This window comes from Triturus cristatus, chromosome 8 (assembly GCF_964204655.1).
Source record: "Triturus cristatus chromosome 8, aTriCri1.1, whole genome shotgun sequence".
Lineage (NCBI taxonomy): Eukaryota > Metazoa > Chordata > Amphibia > Caudata > Salamandridae > Triturus > Triturus cristatus.
In genome coordinates, this window is record NC_140591.1 from 424,935,572 (window position 1) to 424,957,870 (window position 22,299).

Genomic DNA, 22,299 nt, shown 5'->3' on the forward strand with positions numbered 1-22,299 from the left:
CTAGCCAATCTATCATCTAGCTCGCACAACCTTTGCATGGATTGTCCCGCATTATAAAAATTTATAAAAATGAGTTTTAGGCCCTTCTGACAATACCTAATTGCCTGCATGCGGTCCAAGCCCCATCCCAAATCCTCCCAGGTCCCTTGAATTGTCAGGGCTCTTAGCGCTGCCCATGGTTGTTTAACTAGCCGGGGCAAAAAACATTCTGTAACCCTCTAGATGTGGGGCACTAATGTTAGTTTCCCAGGTTTCTTGGAGACAGATAATATGGTGTTGTCTGATGAAATCTAGCCATTCCTTGTTTTGTATTTTGGCTGAGATCCTTGCAATATTCCAAGAGACCACCCTAATCTCATTAGTTGCTGGGTCATCCGCACTTCTCTCTGTGCTGTCCTTCCCTGGGGATGATGACGTCTGTAACCTGCTTACAGCTATTTCCATACCTTCCCCCCACTTCTCCCGCTGGGCTACCGTGTGGGTTGCGTTACTAGAATCTATTACTCCTGGCGTGCCATTGTCGTCAGTCTTGGAGCAGCTCTCATGTGTTGTAGCGTTCTCCAATCTCCCTCCCATGCCCAGTCAGTCCAGTTCATTCAATATGGATGCGCTGGAGAGCGGAACGAATCTGTTGGTTGCTGATCCGGGCCTATCCTCCCAGCCTTGGGTGTTCGCCAGCCGCCTGTGGTCATCAGAGCCTACCTCTTTCACTTTGTCCCTATAGAAAAAGTTCAAGGGCAGCATTTTTATACAAGTCCCGCTTTCTAGGCCCCAGTAATGGGAGGCAAGCAAATCTCTTACCAGCTCTGGGTACCTGAGGTTAACGATTACGCAATCTCCTGCAAACTTCTTCTTGCTGTCTCCAATCCATGCCACCCTCCTTGCCATGAGAATGTGTCTATGATGGAATCTACTAACATTCGTGTTATTATGCATCCAGTGTGTGGCCTTATTAATCAGAGATCTTGTTGTTTCTTCTCGGTCCGGACTGAGTGCTGGGACCCCTACTAATACTACCGTATAGGGACAAGATGCTGGTGGTAAATCCAGCGTCTGCAGGCCCTGGGTGCTACGTACGTGATCAGCAGAATTTCTGATAGGGGCATTAGCGAGCTCCTTTCTTCTTTCAATATGTGCCATGAGAATAGCGGGGGCAGAAGTAGTGCTTGGACCCTTACTACTTGGACTCCTGATGGCGCCCCTTGGTCCCTCTTTAACTGTCACTTTCGTGTCTGTGGGCTTAGTGCCCCTAGAGTTTCCTTCCTCTGTCCCCTTATTGGCACATGCTGATTCTGGGCATTGTGCGGGCCCTGTCCCCTCCTCCACCACCCGTGGTATGGTCACGGATAACTGCCCCCTATCCTGTTCTAATAACCTGCTTATTTTCCCTTCAAGTCTGTTAATTTCTTCCATTACCGGCCCCAAATATTTGGTTAGGAGCAGCTCCAGCTTTACCTCTAGCGCCTTGACGATTCCCTGGGACCAATCCGCCCCACTACAGCTTAGGCAGTTTTGGCATGCTGTGCTCTCGACTCCCTCCCCTACTACTTTATTAGTTTTATCGGCCCCTCTCCGTTTGGGTTTAGTTGCGGGTCTTGTTGTGTGCAACCCATTTTTAACTGAATTCCCAATGACCCTATTAACTTCTAGTGGTACGGCTGTGGGGGGGGGGGGTGATTGAAACGAGTAGGGACTTTTTAGAGCGTGTGACCACTTCCCTAGTCATCCCCCGTGAGGGGTGTGTTTCGCTCTCTTCTATTGTAGGGGCGATCCCATCACCCAATCCACCCATCTCCACAATTCCGGGCATAATAACCGCATGCCCTTCCTCTCTGCTTAAAAATTGCTGGTCGGAATTTTGGTCGGTGCCGACCAACCCGTTTGTATTAGCTAACCCAGTGACCCCATGTGCTAGAGTGTTAACATGAACTTGTGCTTTGGTGAAGCGGGAGAGTATAGTATGCGCTGGGTTGCCCTGGTCAGATGGGGTTTCTGCTTGAGGCGTGGAGCACTTTGCTATTTTGCCCATCGATGATCGTTTCTGTGCTATAAGGGTGTCTAATGACAGTCTCTTCTCAGTCCGCTGTATCTTGTGTATTAACAGGGACTCCGCTCTTGTGATAAAAGCATCCAGAGTACCCTTTACTCCACCCCCCACCCTGGTCGGGGTGTTTTTAGACTTAGCCATATTCGGTGAACGGTACTGAGAGCAGCACAACCGTGTGCAGCCCCGCTTTTGCCCCACCTGTGTTGTAGAAGCTTAGTAATTATAATTACAAGCAGTATGGTGCCAAATATTAAAAGGGTCGGAACGGTTGGGCAAAGAACAATGCCTTTTAGAAGCTTCAGGTCAGTCTACGATCATCCAAGACTCAATCCGATACAGCTTGGGCTCTTTCTTTCCTGAAGCGTAGCGCCCATTCGGTGATTCCGATGAGCTACCCAAGAGGGGTGGCCCAGCCCGGCCTCCTTTGGCCCCTGACGGCCACAGACGGCCCGCCCTTTGCCCGGGCTTAGCCCGGAGCAGCCCACGCGCGTACCCGCGACGCGGGGGCTCTCCTCCAATTTAAGCACCTCCTCGCGCAAAATGGACAGTGGCGGCTTCCTGCCGCAAAGGCTCCCGGGACTTGTGGTCCCCCCCTCGCTGCGGCCGCGCTGCGGTAGTGAGGAGCTGCGGCGGCGGTGGGAGACCAACAGCGATACCAGGACCGGGAAAACAGCAGGAGAGTGTCCGCAAATGCCCCCAAAAGTCAGTAGAGCACCCGCTCCACCGGGGCTCTCCTCCAATTAAAGCGCCTCCTGGTGTGAAATGGGCGGTGGCGGCTTCCTGCCGCAAAGGCTCCCGGGACTTGTGGTCCCCCCCTCGCTGCGGCCGCACTGCGGTAGTGAGGAGCTGCGGCGGGGGAGGGAGACCAACAGCGATACCAGGACCGGGAAAACAGCAGGAGAGTGTCCGCAAATGCCCCCAAAAGTCAGTAGAGCACCCGCTCCACCGGGGCTCACCTCCAATTTAAGCGCCTCCTGGCGCGAAATGGGCGGTGGCAGCTTCCTGCCGCAAAGGCTCCCGGGACTTGTGGTCCCCCCCTCGCTGCGGCTGCGCTGCGGTAGTGAGGAGCTGCGGCGGCGGAGGGAGACCAACAGCGATACCAGGACCGGGAAAACAGCATGAGAGTGTCCGCAAATGCCCCCAAAAGTCAGTAGAGCACCCGTTCCACCGGGGCTCTCCTCCAATTTGAGCGCCTCCTGGCGCGAAATAGGCGGTGGCGGCTTCCTGCCGCAAAGGCTCCCGGGACTTGTGGTCCCCCCCTCGCTGCGGCCGCGCTGCGGTAGTGAGGAGCTGCGGCGGCGGAGGGAGACCAACAGCGATACCTGGACCGGGAAAACAGCAGGAGAGTGTCCGCAAATGCCCCCAAAAGTCAGTAGAGCACCCACTCCGCCGGGGCTCTCCTCCAAATTAAGCGCCTCCTGGCGCGAAATGGGCGGTGGCGGCTTCCTGCCGCAAAGGCTCCCGGGACTAGTGGTCCCCCCTCGCTGCGGCCGTGCTGCGGTAGTGAGGAGCTGCGGCGGCGGAGGGAGACCAACAGCGATACCAGGACCGGGAAAACAGCAGGAGAGTGTCCGCAAATGCCCCCAAAAGTCAGTAGAGCACCCGCTCCACCGGGGCTCTCCTCCAATTTAAGCATCTCCTGGCGCGAAATGGGCGGTGGCGGCTTCCTGCTGCAAAGGCTCCCGGGACTTGTGGTCCCCCCTCGCTGCGGCCGCGTTGAGGTAGTGAGGAGCTGCGGCAGCGGAGGGAGACCAACAGCGATACCAGGACCGGGAAAACAGCAGGAGAGTGTCCGCAAATGCCCCCAAGAGTCAGTAGAGCAGTCCCTTTTAATATTGGTGTCAAATATAAATATATACAAACAACTCTAGATGTAGCACTATCTTGCAGTGCTGATCTTTTAGGAACATTTTGCATTTAAGGTCGCCAATTAGGACAGCCCGCCCTGTGTGTGTACTCTTCCAAGCCATCACCCATGAAACGTCCATGCAGCCATGTCCCATTCGCCCTCTGATTCCGAGTTCTTTCACAATCTCCACCATCCGTTGTCACAATCCAGGCCCAGACTACTCGCTGGTAATGCAATGTTAAAGGCCTGACGTCTCACTGCTTCCAAAGCGAAGATCTGTGTCCCAGGAGCACATATTTCAGTGCCAGCCACTTAGGGGCTCATTAGGATGGCGGGCGGACATGAGTCCATCCGCCATCCTGGTGTAAACCGGGACCGTCCACCATGCATGCGGTGGTCCCGCACACCGGCTCAAGATGCGACCGCCTCCATGGCTGTCGGATCCTGTATCTTAACATTGCGGCGGTAGCTGCTGACAGCAGCACCTGCCGCAATGCTAAAATGCCATGTTGTGCATTTCACAGCACTACATGGTGCCTGCCACGTTGTGCTGTGAAATGTAGGGGGGTACCATGGCTATCCCCAAGTGCACCCTCGCCTCCCCCAACACAAGGGGGGCCCTCAACGGGCCCTCAAACCTAATCCCCACCTGCCTTTCCATGGTCGTTCCACCACCATGGAAAGGCTGTTTCCAGCTATCATCGTAATTTGGCAGACGGTGCCTGCTAGGCACCACCACCATTTTACCAGTGAAGACCGCTCCGCCAGGCAATCCTAAGGATTGCCTGTGGCGGATGATCTTTACGACAGCCACGGTCGCGGTGAGATTCCCCCCGCCATCCTAATTTGGCGGGGGGCATCTCACGGTCGGCATACGAAAGGACCGCCACCGCATAGCTGGCAGTTGCGGTCCTTCCGCCATCGTAATCGACCCCAAAGTTGGGTAACAATAATCATGTTATATGCTGCCAAGAACACCTCTCTGGGGGAATGTGTGCTTTACAAAATGCACATTATATGTGTGTAGCATTATGTCCTGTACATATTTTGGTGTTGATGAGATTCTTAACACTATTAATTAAAGAAATCTGGAAAGGGTAGGACTTCAAAAACTACATAAGCACAGCAAGCAGTCTGTAAGTGAGATCTCAAGATATTTTATCGCCTCAAGAAAGAGAAAACGTTTTAAAAGGCCACTGCCCATTGAACATCTCCCCTCTGCTCACCGCATAACACAGCAGAGCTGATTTAAAAATGTAGCATCGGGAGCAGGAAATCATAGCGAGAGATAATCAGAAAAATTAAACTCAACACTTAATAATTGAAACGTAAAAGAGCGGCTGAGATGCGAAATTGTGTCATTGTTTTAGTCTTATTTCAGAAAAGTAGTCAGAGCTTTAGAAAATCATTTTTTGTTTTTTTTTTATTGTGAGAACCATCTTGAAGAGTATTGCAGTGCCTCAAAGAATGATAATGCAATTTATTTTCAGAGAAAGTGAATAACCATAAATCGCCCTTTCTTCTCCAAATTTAATTGCCCTTCAGTGAGACAGAGTCATCGTCTTCTTCGTCAGCATGCAGGCAAAGAAAGTACCTTCACAAGTGAGTTCAATCAATGTCCTTTCACAAATGAATATGAGATGTCCCCGGCAAGAAATATCAGACATTTCTTGCAATAACAGCACTTCTTGCTGAAGGTGGAAACTACACATCAAATAGGTTGGCAGGATTGCAACTTACATTGTCTTTACAAGCACATTTATAGAGTGCATAAACCTCTCTTTCCTCAACTTTGACAATATTACTGCAGCTACAGCATCCGTTAGATGCTAAAACAGTTTACCAAGTAGACTGGCATGAGGTCAATTTAAACGTGTTCCTAAATGCAAATGCACGAGTTGCAAACTGAACTGCATTTCGTCTTGACTTGAAGAGGTGCTGCATGATTTATAGCCCCCACTGGAGTGATGAAAGAAATTCACATCTGCTTATATCTTAATTATATTATAATACGTTTCTTAAAGAGTTCTTGGAAAAAGCTAATGACCTATACATCAACTCACTTCTACAAAATGCATAAGATGCCTGCTTTTGTCTCACATCTTTTTCTACAACTAAAAAGTAGTAACTTACAAATACAAAAAAATCACAAAATGTGTAGAATCGGCAAAGCCTTTCCCTAGAGTACTTTTACCCTCATTTGCATTCCATAAATTCGCAATTAATACCCCTACTGCAAATTTGTGTACATCTTCTCGCCATGTTAATAAAATAGTTTGTTAGGCAACTGGGGGTCAGATGTACTGGCATACTGGTCCCAAAAACCAGTCACAAATTGCATGCGCGGCTCCTCCTTAATGGTGGAGGATTGTCCCGCCACAGCCCGTGCTAGCAGACGATAAATAAAATGATAATAACGCAATGTTAGTATCATTTTATTTATGCTATTTGAGCCCTGCAATAAAAAAGTACGGGGCGGGGCCGGTCATGTTAGGGAGGAGTACAGAGGACTCATAAGTGCGCATGTGTGTTTGGGCGTCCGTCCGAGGCAAGCGTCAGCAGGACTGGAGCGGACAAGCAGGTCTTTTTTTTATATACTTATATTTTTTATATTTTATTTCCCCCCCCACACAACCCGCTTCCCTCTCCACCCGCGGCCGCTTTACTACTTTAGGTAGGCCGCGGCCGCCACTGACAAATTGTGCATCAACTTTTTGCGACCAGTAAAATAAGAAATTGCAGGTGGTCACATTACGACTTGCCTAATTTATATCCATTAGGCTGGTTGCAATTGGAACCCCCTGTGATGGGCTGAAATTACAGGGACAGTGGCCTGCAAGGTTGACCACCATCCCTGTGATTGCATTCCAAAACAGAAAACATATATTTTTTTAAAGGCAGCCGAGTTCCTCGAAGTAACTGAGGCTACTTTAAAAATAAAAACGTTTTCCGATTTGGAAAACGTCAGTGAGAGCAGGCAATGTTCGTAGTTAGTTAATCAGTTACCACCCCAAATTGGGAGTAAGTAATTGATCAATGGTGTGCAAACTGAATTAACGTTGCAAACCATTGGAAATACAATACCGACTTGCAATCTGGAAGGAACACTCCTTACACACCCCTTTCAAATTGCGATTTGGTATGCGCCAGAATCTGCATGTAGCAATTCAGATAAACTTTTCAAATTGCAGAATGAGTGTAGTACATTTTGCAGTGGAAAGCCTTGTGATTTTTTTCGAATTGCAGGCTTTGCATCCACAAAATATATTAGGTCATCAGGCCCTCATTACTCATAAAACATTAATATAACAATGTAAGGAACCAATCAATAAATTCTGTCATTAGAGGGGGTGGAGGGGTGAGAGCAGACAGAATACGTGAGGTGAGTCAGAGAGGGGAACAAACTAATTGCCTTTAACATTGCACACTTATAGCTTGTTTTTTAAACCATTTTATTAAAGGTTAATGTTAATAAGATTTATAGAGCACACTGTTACCCCTAGGTGTCTGGGCGCTAGCTCACTGATCTCGGCTTGGTGGAAACTTATGCACTGACTGTGATCTTAATTGCTGAAAAAACATGTTTTCAACAACTTTCTAAATGTCTGCAAATTAGGGCCTGAGTGTGTCCCTGAGGGATTTTTCATTCCAGATCCTCACTGTTCCTGTAAAAAAACTTCTTCTGCCCCAATTCATTTTCTTGAACCTTGGTACTCCCAGAGTTTGAGAGTTAGCCGATCTAAGTGATCTATTAGGAGTATACCATCGGACCTTCTGGGCCATGTAGGAAGGTCGCTGGTTATGCAGCGTCTTATAGGTGATACAAAGGACCTTGAATTTTATCTTGTCTTTCACTGGCAACCAATGAAGCTTTTGAATAACCTCTCACACTGATGCAAATTTAGGAGTACGCGAGAGAACTGTAACTGCTGTGTTTTGCTGAACCTGCAATTGTTTTAGGTGTTGTTGCTGAAGATTCAGGTATAGACCATTACAATGATCTAACCTTGCCATCACCAAGGCCGATAGGACCATTTTTAAGAGTTTGGGCGGATAAAAGCTAAGATCCTTTTAATCTTCACAAGAATAAAAAACATTGACGATGTCAGTGCATTGATCTGGCTAGCAAAGGATAGCTTATTATCTACGATGACACCCACATTTTTGGCTTTATCAACCGGCTTAGGATGGCAGCCCAGATCTTCTGGCCACCAACTTGGGGGCCAAACTAAGAAGGATTGTTGCAGAAAAGCACCACCTCTGTTTTATTCGAGTGGAGCTTTAAATAATTACTGCTCATCCAGGAACTAACTGCTGTCATGCAGTCATGAAAGTTCTTACCAATAGAATTTGGTTGCTTGGTAACTGCAACAACGATCTTGGTGTCCTCAGAGTATGATGTTAAAGCGAAGCCAAAAGGTTTGATAATCGGTACCAGGGCTGCTATATAGACATTAAAAAGGGTTGGGCTGATAGATAAACATGTGGTACTCTACAAGGGAGATAGAAAGGTTCTGACTTGAACGGGTCTAGGGCCACAAATTCCAACCTATCTTTCAAAAAAGATTTTAACAGAATAAGTGCAGATCCCTGCACTCCAATTGCCGCTGACCAATCCACCAAGATAGCATGGTGGCCAGTGTCCAAGGCTTCTGTCAAATCCAATAGTGTAAGGCTAGCCAAAACTCTATTATCCAAAGCTACTCTGATTTTCTCCACCGATTTAATCAGGGCAGATTCTGTGCTATAACCAGAACTAAAGCTGTGTTGTGTATCATCTAGCCAACTATGCTCGGTAATATATTCTGAGAGTTGTGTATTCATAGCCTTTTCAAGAAGTTTTGCAGGCAAGGGGAGACGGGAAATGGTATGGAAATTATTAAGATCGGTAAAATAAAGGCAACTTTCCACCAGTTAGGAAAGCAGCTGGCACTAAAAACTGAGTTAAAAATGTTAGTCAGATTGTCGGCAATGGCATCCTGCACCAATTTTAAAACTGTAACTGGACAAGGGTCCAGCAGTGATCCCGTTTTGGCCTTAGCAATAAGGTCTCCTACTTGTGTGATATTGAGCCTGGCAAATTTGGAGAAGCCCGGACCTTCTTGTTCTATCAGAGGGTTCTGGCCAACGGAAGAAGTGTCTCCCTCCCCCAAGGCCCTGGATTGATAGACATTATTAAAGATAGTTTCCACTTTATTCAGAAAGTGTTTAGCAATCTTATCACAGATTAACTGTGTGTGCACAAAAGCAGGGGTGCATGGAGAGGTAAGGGACAGGACTGTATTAAACAGTTCTTTCGAAGAGTTTTTGGCACCTTCAATCTTCTGAGTAAAATATTTTATCTTTACCCTGGCTACCATGACTTGATAGTTATTAAGACCGAATTTATACTTTACCTTCTCCCTTTGAATCATAAGCTGATCTCCAGAGACGTTCTTGTTCTTGGTCTTTGCAGGCTAGCTTACCTTTTTTCAATGTGACCTAGTACCATGGGGCAGAGAGACGACCACGCCTAGATTTAATAATGGCTTATAGGGCTAATAAAGAAGCAGTTGCTTCCAACCAGTGATTGAAGTTTTCCTCATTCCTTTCTACGTCCTCTGAATAGACTGGTTGAGCACCAGTAAGATGATTTTGGAATTGCTGCTGATTGATTTTAGCCCACCTATGCACAATTCTCGTTCCTGGTAGGGGGATACACCCAGCTAGAGTGATCTTAAACAGTACTGCTGACCACCAGACTAGGTCCTGATGTCGCATCTGTCCAGGCCTCAGTCACAAATATTATGTCTTTTTGCTGACTCTCTATTAACACAGCCCACTCTAGACTGTGCTTTACCGGTGATCTAGTATTTAGCAAGGCACAGCGTACATTTTTATCTCTTATCCCCTTTACAGCGGTCATGGCTGTATCTTTGATTGTGGCTAAATGTCTAGACCCTTGCCTGATCAGTATAGGGTAGGTGGCCTGACAAACCGGGCATGAATGACTCATTTTTCCTCCGTCAAACTCGATAACCGGTCAAATATAAGCTCTCTTACCTCCAATATTAAGAGCCCATAATTCTCTTCCAGAGTACTGAATACGTTCCTGATGAAATTGTGAAAAACGGGCAGGGGGGCTGGTGCAGAGCATGGTACAAGCGTGGACAGGCACATACACGCTTGCCTTTGGCGTGCCTTAGGTGCACAGCTGGTGCAGACGCGCTCTAGTTCTTCTTAAATAATCTACCATGTGGGAGGGGGACATGTACCAAATCCTCAAATACCCGTGGGCAAATAAGAAATGTGCAAATAACTGGGGTGCAGCTATCCCCTACGCGATCAGCAGGCTCCCCTGCGGTCGCGTAGTGCTGTGAACATAAATATTTTAAATAAAATGGAGAAAGCTGAATGCATAAAATCAATAAAAACGGAAGTTAGTTCAGTACGGCGCCCTTGTCGCTGGAGCCTGCACCTCCCGAGTTGCACCACATGTGCATACAAGGAAAGGAAAGATGACAGCGAGATCAGGTCAGTTTCAACAGCTTCCACACCCAACCAGTAAGCTGCGTGTACGCGCTCTAATGCTCTTTAACTACTCTGCCACATGGGAGTGGGGCGTTTCCCAGATCCTCAAATACCCGTGGGCAAATAAAAAATGTGCAAATAACTGGGGTGCAGCTACCCCCAACACGATCAGTAGGCTCCCCTGCTGTTGCATAGTACTGTGAACATGAATCAAATTAAAATAAAAGGGAGAAAGCTGTGGGGAGTTCTCTTTACCATCTTGATATTGTGTTTGGCTGGCCATACCTCTTTGGTCTCTCACGATCTCTAGGTGTCTAGGATTGCAGCAAACCCTGGGCGTGAACTCCGCTCACGGAGTTTGTGGAGTTTTCCGTTCTCCGCGTTACAGGGAGATCGCGGAGTTCCCAAAATCTCTGCTTCCCTTTGTGGAGCGGAGTTTTTTTCCTCACTTTGCCGGGAAACTGTAAAGTAAAATCACGGTTTGTGGGTCCTTTTAAAATAACGAAGATTCTTAATCCAGTCACAGTTAGGTTAGACCTACCTTGTACCATGCAAATCCATCCTGTCTTCCATGTCTCATTTTTTAAATGTTATCCCAATATGAGAGTGCAGACACCTCCTAGCCCTGTCATAATTGACCGTGAATTGAATTTGAAGTAACACAAATCCTAGACTCAAAGATTACCGGAGGGCATCTCTATTTCTTAGTAGACTGGAAAGGGTATGCCCCAGAAGAGCGTTCATGGGAACCCGCTTCACACCTTTTTCATGCTCCTCGACTAGTTGCTAAATTTCACAATAACCTCCCTACCAAGCCTAAGCTATCACAGAGATGGCAAACCTTGCAAGGGGGCACTGTCAAGACCAACTTGGCCCTGTTGCCCATTCAACCTTTTATGTGCTCTTGTGGACCAGGGCAGTGGGAGCCAGAAGGAGGAACCAAGCACATGCCATGACACACATACTTCCATGTATTGAACTACATACACACACGCACACTACAGTCATGTCCACTCACACTGCTGCCACATGCCTGGGAAACTCACATTCCCCGACGAGGAACCACCCAAATGGTGGTCCCAAGGTCGCGCAAGACTTTGAAGTTTTGGTGGCAAACTTGGGCCACAAACCTGTTTGTTGTTTTTAAAATGTGTGTTTGAAAATGCAACTTTTAGAAAGTGGGCATTTTTTTGCTTATCCATTCTGTGCCTCTGCCTATCTGTAGAATCCATGTCTGGGAGAGGATGACAGTTGGGTTCTTGTGCATACACTGTAGACAGTCACACAAAGGGAGCTGAGGTATGCCTTGCATACCCTGAAGGGCCATCACCAGGCTGATGGGCCTTCCTGAGCTAGAGTGGTGGGAGGAGTTGTCACTGCCATCTGAATAGGGCTGTGCCTGTCCTTTCACAGGGCTGTCTCCATCTCCCTGGAGCTAAGCCAGGGAAAGGCAGGGTCTTGTGCACTTCAAAGACTTTCCTTTGAAGTGTTCCTACTTTAAAGCCAGAAACTATTATAAGTACTGGAGCTGTGACACCATAACTTCAGAACACTTAAGGACTAAGGACATTCTGCAGGAAAGAAGAGCTGGGTGCTGTAGGAGGGACAGCAATTATGCATGTTGCTTTGTTGGGCCAGCCTGCTGCTTGCCTCCTCTGTCCTGGAAGTGAAAGGACTGAACTTTGCTTTCTGAATCCTGCTTCCAAGATTCTCCACAGGCTTGTGCATGCATTACTCCTTTTAAGAAGTCTCAGGGCCATCAAAGACTTAACCTACTAATGCCTGGGCTCTTCTGCTGGGAGCCCTGACTTGCCAAGTGGTGCCAAATCCAGTTCCTGGGCCCTTGGAAGTGCAAACTGGTGAGAAAATCCACGCATCGACACTCTGCACCTGTTTTATCGAGTAGCACCGCCATGCTGCTGAAAAATCTACGGATCACCTTTTTAATGGCTGTGAATTAGATACAGGGCCTTCTTTTCTGCAGCCACATCACGTCTGGAATCCGATGCATCATACTTCAATGATGTCTCCTCATTGACGTTGCCCAGCAGTAAGGAACCGAGGCTGTGTGTCCAGGGATCAATGCATCACCTCCCCTGACAGTAAGGAACCGACGCATCACCTCCCCTGTGTAGCAGTAAGGACCGACGAATCAGTTTCCCTGGCAGTAAGGAACTGACCCATCACTGTTTTTCCAGCTCCTCAACACCCCAGCGCCTGTTTTCGCCTTTGAACTTTGATGCATCCCAGGTACTTTGAACTAAAAGTGACAAATCCATAGATTTCTATGGACTACATTTTCTTTTTTGAAAAGTGATATCTTCACTTGTGTATGTTGGATTTTTGTCGTTTTGGTCTTGTTTTATTCAGATAGATATTGGCTAGTTTTCTAAACTGGTGTGGATCGATTTTGTAGTGTTTTCACTGTGTTAATGCATGTGTATGTACAAATGCTTTACACATTATCTCTGAGATAAGCCTGACTGCTCGTGCCAAACTACCAAGAGGATGAGCAGGAGTTATCATAGCTGTGTGACTCCCTTACCCTGACTAGAGTGAGGATCCCTACTTGGACAGGGTGCAAACCATTGCCAACTAGAGACCTCATTTCTAACACTAGAAATGACCACACCCCAATGCACACCTTGCTAGGCAATCTGGCACCCGAAGAAACAGCATCTCCCACTTACCTAAGTCGTCATCCTCCAAGTCGTGCGCAGCCCAAGGATTGGCCTCCATTCTTCAGTGATGGCAGTTCCAAGGCCTGCAGCAACCACCTTTAAATAAGGAAAAGAAGAGAAAGCTAAGTACCAATTTAAGGAAGCACGTGCGTGAATCAGGGCTATTTAAAAACTGTAGCAAATTCTTGAATCGAAGGCACAGATAAAGAGACTTCAAACCTCAAAGCTAGAACTGGTGGGGAGTTCCCCTGTTACCACAATACAGAAGCAAATCATTAGGGCCACATGGAATGCTTGCATGAGTTGGCTTCAATATCGAAGGAAACGATAGTAAGTCTAGATGCCACACAATACTGAGCAGGTAATCAGTACGATGAGCAGTGGAGTGACACACCCACTGTACGCGTGAGCAGAGTGAGTATGAAAGCCAATAGTGTTAATGAGGCGTGGGTGAGAATACCATAACATAAACATAATAGGCCTTTCTCCAATCTGAATATAAAAGCTTTCTACCCTCCAAGTTACCCTTGACCTCCAGTTGAGTTTGGTCTTATCCACAACACGTCTGCAATGCGCACCACAAACCAATACGATCCATAGAGCATCTTGCACACTGCATTGCTCGCACCACACCTGGTGCTAAAAACAAAACAGTGCAAACAGTCATAGCATGAAGAGCACAGCCAGTTGAGTTGTTAGTTTTAATAGTAATCTCTCTTCCAGGATCTTAGAACCTCCAGGGGTACTAGTTCAACACACTGGGTCATGACACAGCGTTGCACGAAGCAACACATACCATGGGGTGGACCTTGTTTTCTTCACCCCTTTCCCCTCTGTGCTTCCTCCCGGTGGGTTGTTCAAACGCTCATCAGGGTTACCACAGTCGGGTATTGGCGGATTATTCCTCTGAACATGGCTCCTGCTGGGTACGATGAGCAAAAATCAGTGCTTACTCTCCTTTGTTACATAGTACTGAGTTACCTGATAGCTGCAAGGACACATGACTGTCCAGGAGCCTCTTTAGCTCAGCTTGCTTTAGTTTTATTTTGCTTTAAAAAAATGTATTACCCAAATTTCCACAAGCAGCAGTAGAACAACATTTACCAACCCCTGGATCCAGTTTGATAAAGTATCAGCTAATAAAATACATTCTTGATGCTTATATAATATTAATAAGGTGCTGAGGAGGTAAAGATATGACCCACAGGGTTTCTTTTGCTGACTGGTTAAACTAAGGCTAAACCTTTACACTTCCAGACAACTCCTTGAAAGAATTGTTTGAAGGTGATGCTGTTGAAAGGGTTTTGGAAAACGTTAAAATACTAGAAGGTTCCACTTAAGACAATCAAGTAGTAAAGGGGCTTTTACAAACGTCTTGCACAAACTTCCTGAATTGTACCTTTGTTTCTCCCTGTTTCATATAGTACATTCTGCCCTGAATGAGTGCAATGTTCTAATTGCATTATAGGAAGGACCACTGGAATTATGAGGCAGGGGCATGCCAAATTATGTGACAGGGTTGACTAAATTATGTGGCACATTTTGTGATACTTTATTGTTTTGCCGCTGTTACAGTTGTTAATGTTGTTTTAGCATACGTTGCACCTTATTAGTAGCAGTTTAACACTCAAATTTAGCCATAACCAACAGAAAGGTGAGCAGTCAATCTTTGAAAAGAGCCATTCACTGCCCTGCAACATGCGTTGCTGTGTTTTTAGTAACTTTTGAACTGTTTGAGCTAGAAACATTTGTTTTTTGTTCAAATCTGCAGAGTATGCAAAAGATTATGGATTATGAGGCAAATATGGCAACTCCAGAATTATGCAAAAAAGACAAAAGCAGCAGCCAGAAAATCAGATTAGTCCAGTGGCCCTGATTATTGCTTTTCTGCCTCAGGTTATGCCATTTGCAAAGGCCCTTACCCTCCATAAAGGCCTCATTTGCAGATAATAAGTATAACTTCTGTACAGGACCTTTAACTAACAGACTATCCCTTGGCAGTAAACTATAATGCTATTATATAATGCACATTCTAAAAATGTAGACACACTATTAGTTTTGTGGTGGTCACAATCTTGCTTGATGCTAAAAACAGAAATGTGTTTTTCTTTTTTTCACCTTAAGAAACCTGGTGTGTGCAGGGGCATAGATTGGGGGAGAATAAGCTTGTGGTTTTCCAACAAATACGCAGGCATATAATGTTAAAATACATTATAAGACAAGCAGGGTGCATGAGAGGGGCTTAAGGGGCATTGGAAAGGGAGAGGAATGGATGTTGGTAGGGGTACTAAGTGAGGGAAAACACAATATTTTGTAAACTAACCAACATTTTTTAATGACTTTCAAACATATAGAGGGAGAGTGTGTATGTGCGTTTTTGTCTGTGTGTATGTCAAAGTTCCTGGTGAAATCCGACCGAAACATCACCACACTCGACTGAAAGCACTTGTACCCAACTATTTACCAGTAAATACATTTATTAGGGGGTGTAACACCCCAAACACCCCTCTGAAGCTACGCCCCTGGGTGTGTGCCATTCCGTATTAAAGATGAAAATGATGAAAGACTACATAAGGAAATGTGAAAATCCTACTGGGGTTTCTGGAAGACATTATTAAAATAGACAGCTATCTTGGCAACACCAAGAAAGTGATAAGATAGGAAGAATTATAGCAACATTACTTAAGAGATAACTGGATAAGACCATTTACTGGTAATAGTGGTCTAGTTTATAAATTACAAAAGTATGGGGGACTTCAGTGTGACTCTCAAGTAGATTAAATACTTGCTTAAGAAGGAGGATCCAACAGGTCTGCTTAGACACATTGACTGCCAGGATCAAAAAGACGACACATGGAGCACTACAAGTATACCTTCCCTCGCCATGATGTAGAGCATGTACAGGTAACCCCTGGCTGAGGTCATACAACATCAAGTTCAATGGCAAATGTATGTGGATGAAACTCAACTACAAACATCATGCCCTGTCTGGTGCACATTCTTTTCTGGATGAAGGAAGCTTTGCTGTGCTGGTATCTTTGCAAACTCTAGGTCACCAAATGCCATATTTATTGAAAGTGGTACAGCACATCCCCAGAAACAAAGTAAAACAACATTTACATAAACTTCATCTGTCACAAAAAAATAACTCAGGAAATTAACCTAAAACACTTAAAGATCTCTGCAAACAAATAAAATGTGCTGGTGTTTGCCACCAAGACCTGCATACATCTCAAGTTTTTATGGCCAATCCAGACCCGATTATTGCAAGAAGCTGGAGCCCTCCACATAACCATTATGACTTTCACGTAGAATACTATTCTGTCTAAACAGGCTGTTTTCCTGGCTGCCTACAACAATCTTATATTTACAACATGGTGGTGATTATGCTTATGGCTTGTCTTTGCTGTGGGTGTTTTCAGGTGATTGATGTACTAATACTAATACTGTGGACCATGTCTCTGCTCACTGTTATGTTACCTCCAGAATTGTTAATACAGAAACGTAAAACTTCATATAGTAGAGCTTAACAGCTCCATGAGGATCCTAGAAAGTAAAGTAGCCTTACAGGCCACAAGCCCTTAGGTCGTACTATCTGGACTGGGGGTGCATATGATGACAGTGCATCCCTGTTTCACTTACTGAGTGACTCAATACATTCTTTCCATTTTGCATTTGAAGTGTGATTAATGTTACTAAGAGAAGATGGGGTATTGCATATTTAAAGTACTCCACACAAACCATAATGAGAATTACAAATGTGATATATAGAAATGTGATTAATAAAAGTTTATACATTTTCTCTAATCTTTTTGCAATGTATTCATGCATTAAGAAACTGCATTTGCTATGTGTTTAGAAATGAGCATGCATTTGTAACCCTTTGCACTTTTAAATTGACATGATTTTAGGCCTCGAGAACAGTTTTCAGCACCATCTCATTTTTAAGCCTAACATCTCATTCCAATTTAACCTCAAATGTAGAATGTGTTTGCCTGCATTTTGTTTCTATTGTAGGGACGGACAAAGCTTCATTAGTTAGTAAAGGAAGGGTTTGTGTTTCAGTGAAACTGCAGCTTCCTCTGTACACCGTCGTACAAAACGTCAGCTTCCTCTGTGCACCGTCGTCTTAAGGGTTCAACTTGTTTACTTACATATGCTGGTTTGGGCAATCTGTAGTTTTTTCAAACCTGTAATCATTTTACAGTGCATGTGGGGGTAACACCATTTTGACTAATCACAAGTGTGCATGCACCTGAAAAGGGGCGTAGTTCAGTACCAGGGCTGTTGTGCATGGTTTATTGGGCCGCCTTTTTATTGTAATATTTTATATGTTTGCCAGTTTGTTTGTGTATTGCATAGGTTTGCAAAACAATAATTGCTTGTTTACCATGGCCAGACAAATTGGCCATAAAATTATTCGTTAGAATATGCATCACAACCATACCATCGCTATAACCGTTGCTTTTGACGGAAAGTTATGAAGTTCTTTTGAAAAAATGCTTATTTTTTCTGAGGAATGGTAACCATGACTTTCCTTACACAAAGCTTTTCAGTGAATTGAGTTAGTAATAGGACTGAATCTTTATTTAGTCTTGCCAAGTCACTTCCACTCCATACCAATGGCTATGAAAAAGATATTACCAATGTATGTAAAGTTGGACGTTACCAGTTGAGCACTACCATACGCATATGACAAAGGGGGTTATAATGTAATGGGGTCACACTGGGTGACATTTGACACTTTATAAAAAAAAACAGCAATATATATATATATGTTTGCATCACTTACAATAAGAGGTGTGCTAAACTTCTGAAAGATGTACATAATGTTTCTCTAGGATTTGCGCAGGCAAAGTCTCTGTTTACTGAGCTGCACCCCTCCATTCCTCTCTGTCTTCTGACGGTCTGGGCTCTGGACATGTACAGTACTGCATTTCGGGGCAGCAGCAGCGACTTACTGGACGCAATAGGTGAATGCCAAACCTCAGAGGAGGCCACACAAGCCATAAAACCAGACAGGAATGAATAGAAATGGAAATTACACCCCAAGGTTCAGTGTCCCAAAGCCACAGGCAGCTGTCACCATTAGCTACAAAATGTCAAAGTGTCTTCAGGTCCACAGAATCCTGAATGGTCACAGACCATATTTCTGCAAAGTCAGATACAAATATATGTGAAAATAGAATAGAAAAAAACACCCAGCTAGTCAACGACTGTCATGAATTTTTATGTTCATATGATGCAGTGATTTAAATTTGTTGTCAGGCACAGACAAAATATATGATCAATGTTACAAATTGTAATTTTCACTGTTTTTATTCTAATGTTCTACTGTTACTTGAAACATTTTTAATGTGTTTAAAACTTTAGTATGTTCTTTTAACTGTTCAAGTGTAAACACTATATAAAGTATGTAGCAATATTTTGTAAAGCGGCCAGACACCCAGTGGGGTTTGTTTGCGCTACAAAAATAGAAAAGTAAACTGAGTATTTGATGCCAGTGAATACCACAGCACCTCATTGAAGCTTAGTACTTGCTGAGATCACTGTATGAACTTACAAAGCTATGGTCCTGTTTCCAAGGTGTGTGGAATAGGTGAAGGTTCATATTATACCACTAAATGCCATTACCAAGGGGTGAAGTATTTGTCAGGTGTGGTAAGTGCCTCTTATCAACTTGGAAGTAGGTGTAACACACAGCATAGTTATTTAAAAATACAAATTTCAAATGTTTTGCCTTTCTTCCAGGCCTTTTCCCCAGAGAAATTTCTGTATATTTGCTGAGTGAACCAGATTAAAACTGTGAGCGTGCAATAGTTATCACGCAACTCACAACTACCCCCAAGTCTTGTCCTCCCAATCATAGTGCTAACATCCGGGGCTGTCTCTCCTAGGACAGGCATCACTCACACAAGCTTGTGTCAAAAATGAAAGCAAGAGTGGTTGGTACATAAGAGTTCCTCTCATCACCACTCACTTCCTCTGGAGACCACCACCGGTGGCCGATCCCCAAGTTTGGATCAACCTACCAGACTCTATGGGATGGTGACTGTATTTGATGGGTTGAACAGCCCCCATGGGCATGTCTTTCTGCTCTCCTGGGCGACAATTAAGTGTTTACCCCAATCTGCTCCTGAGAATGACAGAAAGCACTCTGGACGATAGATACAATTATTAAAAAAACAGAAGGGCTAGGGGCAGATTAGTATACCACCAATCTGCCCCATTATTAGGTCAGAGAGCCTACTAGACAGCAAGGAAAATAATAATAAAAAAAGAAGGGGTTGGGCAGCCCACTTTAACATTAGGGAATTGCCTCTTGAATAGTCTTTCTGACCCACCGCCCTTGGGGCAGATTAGAGGGTACTTCTCTCAAAATTCTCTCCTTGGTGGGGGCAAAAAGGAGACAAGTCACCAGGGATTTTGTTTGAGGTGAAGCACCCTCCCCGTATGTACAAGAGCTGCCCCCCAAAAAATTAAAATCTGTCTTTCGGCTGTCTGGTGTGGGTGTTTGTGAGGAAATATGAATTTTTATGATCGATTGTGTCCCCTATCTTAGACCCCAACGGCTCCATGTACATGCTACAAATACATGTATGTTCCCTCCACCTCAAGCTTTGAAGACGCAAATACGTATGTGTCCAACGTCAACATGTCCTCTTTCAGATCCGCCATGAATGGGTCGAATATCCCGTTCCTAAGTATGCCTTGCCACCGTCTTTATATGGTATACTTTTCACGTTCTTCAGCTCTGGCAAGGTAGGCCCTGAATTCTGCCATCGAGCTTTTCCTGCCTTCTGCCCCTGAATGCTCCAGCCTGGACCTGTATCTGTATCCATGACCTTTGTCTTACTTCCTGCGTGGCTAACAGTGCCTGGCCCGGCCTGTTGCCTGCCAAGACTGTATTCAGCCTTCAAGTTATCTGCTCCGCTCCTCGAGAAATGCATTCCTGTCTAGTAGTTTAGGTAAACATCCTTCCAGCTACAGAGCAAAGGGCCCGGCCTCACTGTCTCCGTGCAAGTAATTCATGGTTTCTGTTGCCATGGTAGGCCCGTGCCCCCCCTCGCATCCCATGTAGACACGTAGACGCTTATACACGCACGAGTAGTTAGTATAGGATAGCCTCTGCCTGAGAGACCTTTCCTTCCAGATAATACAGTTCCTTAAACACAAGATATTAGATACGATTTGGGATTAGGTTGTTCTGACATCCCAGACTTCTGTCTCCTCATGTAGGGCTAAATGTCAAGTCCCCTTCACCCTCCAGTTACACGTCAATCACACGTCATGCTACTGTGCGCGCATCTCTGCCTAGTATTTCTGCTGACTTTGCAGGATTCTCTTATGGATCCACCCACTTGTGTCATCATCATAATGACGTTTCTAGTACATGCCCTTATGCACGCCTATTGTAACGCCTTTTCATTACGTATGTGTATTCTTATCTCTCTTCTCAGCTGTCACGCCTTCTGCATATGTCTTCACTGTAATGCATTTACTATATACATGACGACCTGTCAATAAAGCATTGCCTCTATCCCTTCCCGAACCTTAGTGGTGACGGAACCCGATTGCCTGGTTCGAACCAATTCCTTTGTAAGGAATAAACCCATTTTAAACCTCAAATACCACGGATTCTGCCTCTTATTTTACTGAGTTATTCTTATTGAATTTTACCGCATAAATTAAGTCTAGGTAATTAAATGTACCACATAATTGGCGCCCGAACAGGGACTCCTCTCACACCCCACGCGCCGGAGGTGCGTTGCAGACCCGGTCTCCTGCCACAGCCGGACGGACAACTACGCGTACCCGCAGGATTTCCTGTATCTCCCTCAGGCCAACGGGGGTGACTGAGGCTGCGATCAACACCCAGACGAGGTGGTGAGGAGTGCGGAGAATCCCGACCAGAGCCTAGCTGAGAGAGCAAGATCCGAGGTATACAGAGGCCCACCAGATTCCGAAGTTCCGAAGTATCTAAGTCACGAGTCGAGTCCAGTCCAGTTTGGTCTAGTCCAGTCCAGACTTCCGAGGCCTTCTGTTCCGTTCCGTGCTTCCCGGTGAGTACCGTTGCTGGGGACGCATCTAGACGTGCGCATTGGTTTGTGCCGGTCAAGACGGGTTTGGGTACACAGACCTGGTCTGCACTGTTTCAGCAGTGTATCTGTGCTGTTTAGCAGTACATCTAGTATTATGCAGTTAACTAGTTTTATTCTAATTATTATTGTTCGTTCTAAAATGTTTTAATATGTTTTAAATGTCGTGGTATGAGTGATTGTTCGATCTTCATTACTGTGTCTATTGTATTAATTATGTTCAAGTCCGAGTAAGAACCAAGTAGCAAGGTTCAAGATGCTGTTATTCTCGAAATTAAGACAGATAAAAACTAGAAAAGGGATACTCGAGGAAGCTGTTCCCATTCCACCTAGGGACACTCCAGGGTACTTTATGTACCATAAGCATGGCCTAGATGCCGTATTATATCTCGAATTGTGGGTGGACTACACCAAGGATTTAGCAGAGAATCAGAGATGGCCCACTACTGGGACATGGGATGCAGATTGCATCATGAGAGTAGAAGAAGCATTATGGAAAAAGAAAGCCAGACAGTCACAGAAAGATGCCATTGAATTATGGCGTAAAGAATCGCATAGACGCACAGAGAAAGCGCTCAGAAAAGAAGAGAAAAGTAGGGAGGATTCAGACAAAGCCCGAGAAAATGTATTAATTGAGATAGGTATCCGAGTAAAAGCAGAACAAGTAGACAGACAACGAAACACTCTTATGAATGGTATGTATCCTCTTCTGGCCGAGGGTTTACCTAAGGCCACCCTGGAAGTATCGAAAGATCTGCCACCTCCATTGCTTCCGACTAAATTGCACCCCAAGACCGCAAAGGACATTTTCCTTTCTTCCTATTTAGATGATGTAGCCCCCGAATATGTTAATACTCCGCCGCCACGTACACCACCTGCTAATGGTGCTCGACCCCGAGATAATCCGCCCCCGCTTCTGCAGCAACATACTCCTGTACCTGTTCCAAACCTTCCGCCCGTTCCTTCACTTCTCCCTGCATCTATTCTTCCTACCTTACACCCAACGAATCCTTTTGGACCTAGCACCTCCGGAGGTGCGACAGGAAGTTTTCATACGCCGCCATCAGTGCGTCGATTGACTTATAGGGATCTAGCACACCAACGTACACCTCA

At 45.3% G+C, this 22,299-nt stretch overlaps 1 long non-coding RNA gene across 1 annotated transcript in view; it reads right to left on the reverse strand.

The window, feature by feature from the left end:
- Positions 1-22,299, reverse strand: part of LOC146802243 (uncharacterized) — a 150,086-nt gene that overhangs the window by 15,181 nt on the left and 112,606 nt on the right. The window contains exon 6 of the long non-coding RNA XR_014967371.1: positions 13,097-13,183. This is a non-coding gene — a long non-coding RNA (uncharacterized LOC146802243). The remainder of the gene's footprint in view (positions 1-13,096; positions 13,184-22,299) is intronic.